The sequence below is a fragment of the Myotis lucifugus genome, unplaced genomic scaffold (genome assembly GCF_000147115.1).
Source record: "Myotis lucifugus unplaced genomic scaffold, Myoluc2.0 scaffold_192, whole genome shotgun sequence".
In the NCBI taxonomy this organism is placed as follows: Eukaryota; Metazoa; Chordata; class Mammalia; order Chiroptera; family Vespertilionidae; genus Myotis; species Myotis lucifugus.
In genome coordinates this window covers 1,192,136-1,195,461 of record NW_005871240.1, presented here as the reverse complement: position 1 = coordinate 1,195,461, position 3,326 = coordinate 1,192,136, and positions in this window count along the sequence as shown.

The window sequence follows — 3,326 nt, the reverse complement described above, 5'->3', positions numbered from 1 at the left end:
TTTGTTCAGGGTGGGAACGGCTAGGGGGGGGGTCAGTTGGGGAAAAAGGAGACATATGTAAAACTTTAGACAATAAAAAATAAATAAAAAAAATAAATTTTAAAGAACTTTCGAGAAACTGGAAAATCTTGGCTGTCACACAGAAATAAAAGTAAATACAAGCTAGAGACTTTATTTAACTCATGAGAAAACAAGCTGATGTTTTAACTGGTTAAAAAAAAAGTCACGAAGCACAAATGTATACAGAATAAAGAATGTTGAAATGAACAGGCAAAAGGAGCGCAATCTTTTTTTTTTTTTACTGAGGAATAAATAAATTTATTTCAGCTTCTACCAGACAGGACAGAATTTGCATGTCTATCAGTTTCCATGCAGGGTATTGGTGGTGAAAAACTCTGCCAGAGGTCTCAGGCCTGAGCTGGTTTAGAGGGAGAGCTCACTAGAGGATGAGGTCCTTTGGGAACTGGTCACCCGGGCCAGTCTAACAATTTCACTGGTGAGTGCTCGTGGTCCACAGGAAGTGGTTCACTGTATGAAAAAAAAAAAAAAAAAAACTTCCCAGAGAATGAGTACCCTTGGCCTCCTATATGCTGACCTGGCAGTTTTGCATTCACCCAAATATAAGTAATAAAAAATGAGATAAAATGACAAGATGCTTAAACTTTGGAATGCCATTTACTAGTCTAAAACTTGTTTTTCTCACTTAACAATGTACTGTGAGCATCTGCCATTGTCGATGTATATAGATCTATCTCTTCCTCTTAGTAGCTGCAAGGTATTCTGCTATACAGACACCTTATAATTTAATAATATATGCTTACTGATGTACAGTGGTGGTTTCAAACTTTTGCTAAAATTAAAAAAATATGTTATATGTGAATTATACTTCAATAAAAAAGTTGCAATAGGCATCATTTTATTATATTTAAAAACAATGTATATGCATATTGAAAATTCTGGAAGGATATACAGCAAAATATTTACTCGGGCTGTCTGTGGAGGTGGGGTATTTTGGAGAATGTTATTCATAGCGGTACTGTTTTAATTTTTTCATACAAGCATGTACCATTTTTTATAATCAGGAAACACAAAAATATTTTGAAATTGAAATCATGTATAACTTAAACTTGTAAACTGCAAGAAAGAAAAAAAGACTATTAACCATACTTGCTTGAAACCTCCCAGGGATGACTACAGGGGCAGGGTAGATACATACGAAGGGATCCCATCTTCACAAGTGGATGGTCAGCTCTTTGCTCAAACAAGGTCTAGGCCTTGAAACTTGACAGTATCTGAGACGCCTCCCCTCTGCTAACCTGATGTCACTCTCTCCCACTAAACAGTTCTGTCCCTGTGACCACTGAGGATGAATTAAGGGGCTGTCACATCCAAAGTTTCCCAAGTGTGACAGCGGGACAGGGCTCTGTCGAGAACATTCTGCTCTAGAGTGGGTGTCCCCATGACTCAGGCCTCACTTAGGGTCCTTCCCATGACTAATTATAGATACTGAGATCAGACAGTACTTCCACAGAACACTCATGTTCACCCTGAGTTCAAGGAACAGGATGTAAGGTGCTATCTCAGCCTCACAGCTCTGCCCAGGGCCTCCAAGGGGCAACAGCAGGCTCAGCAGAGTTATGCTGGCTCCTGACTTATGGGATGGACGGCTTTCTCAGCCTTTGGTCGAGGTATTTACTCTGGCGACTGGTCAGACCTCGCTCAGTCCCTAGCTTCTGATACCTGATGTAACTCTGCCAGAAAAGGCTTTTTTTCACTGAGACACTGAGAAGCAAAACATGAGATGGTCTTGTCATGGGGACTTGTCCCTTTGTCCTGATTTTGCCCATTATCATAAGGCCTCACTTCCCAGCGAACACCATGGCAGAGTGATTAGTTGTCTCATCTGACTGTCACGGCTTGGGATCTCCCCAGGGTTCCCCGAGACCCCTGGGCCACCCTTTCACGTGCTGAGTTTGCCCTTCAGGCATCACTCACACCTGCCAAAGCATAGGACTCCTTCTGCCGAATAATCTATTCAGAACCAATTCTTCACCTGGTGGGACCCAGAGTAGCAAGGGAGGGGCGGCTGCCATCCGTCCCGGGGCCATGCAAGGCTGACAGCAGGGGAAGCGTTGGCTAGTCCCTCAGTCTCCGAATGCTGTCCTCAGGTTGGTACAGGATGGCCACATGCTCGCCGCACGCTACTCCCTCAGGCACCACCTTCCAATGGAGGCGCCAGCTCTCTGAGACCCCCAACTAGAAGGGAGCAGTCACACTCTCGGCCCTGGGTCGGTGGAAGCCTAAGAATCCCCCGCGGTGCACTCGGGACCTCCACGGGGCCTGGGACGCCTTCCTTTGCTGACATGACCCTGCCCAGCTCCGCCCAGGCCTCACATCGCTCAGATTCGGAGCCCGAAATCCGTCAGCGACACTGCAGCCCCGCTGCTCGGGCCCTCAGGCTGAGGGAAGGGCCCAGAGGGGAGCGCCGTCCCCTAGCCCTGGGTCCTCACTCACGGGTCTTTTCATGACTGGGGCTCTGAAACCATGACCAGGCACCCCCACTTCACCTCAACACCGGACCCCCACACCATCTCCCCCCACTGCATGTCTGCTCGCACAGACTGGCTGATCGCACAAAATGGTGGCCCTCACAGAATGGTCGCGGTTCCTCACTCACGGGCCTTTTCATGGTGACTGGGGCTCTGAAACCATTACCACCCACCCCCACTTTGCCCCAACCCCCACACCATCTCCCCGCTCTGCATGTCCGCTCACACAGACTGGCCGATCTCACAAAATGGCAGCCCGCACAGAATGGTCGCTGTTCCTCACTCACGGGCCTTTTCATGGTGACTGGGGCTCTGAAACCATTAACATGCAGCCCTCACACCACTTCCCATTGCATGTCCGCTCACACACAATGGCGGCCCGCACAAAATGGCGGCCGGCACAGAATGGCCGCGGTCCCCTAGCCCTAGGTCCTCACTCACGGGCCTTTTCATGATGACTGGGGCTCTGAAACCATTACCACGCACCCCCACTTCACCGCAACACCCAATCCCCACCCCGTCTCCCCCCACTGCATGTCCGCTCACACACAATGGCCATCAGCACAAAATGGCGGCCCGCACAGAATGGTCGCGGTTCCTCACTCACGGGCCTTTTCACGGTGACTGGGGCTCTGAAACCATTAACACCCACCCCTACTTCACCCCAACCCCCAATCCCCACCCAGTCTCCCCCCACTGTATGTCCGCTCACACAGAAAGGCCCGCACAGAATGGTCGCCGTCCCCTCAGCCGGTTGCGCAGGAGGCAGCGTGGGCC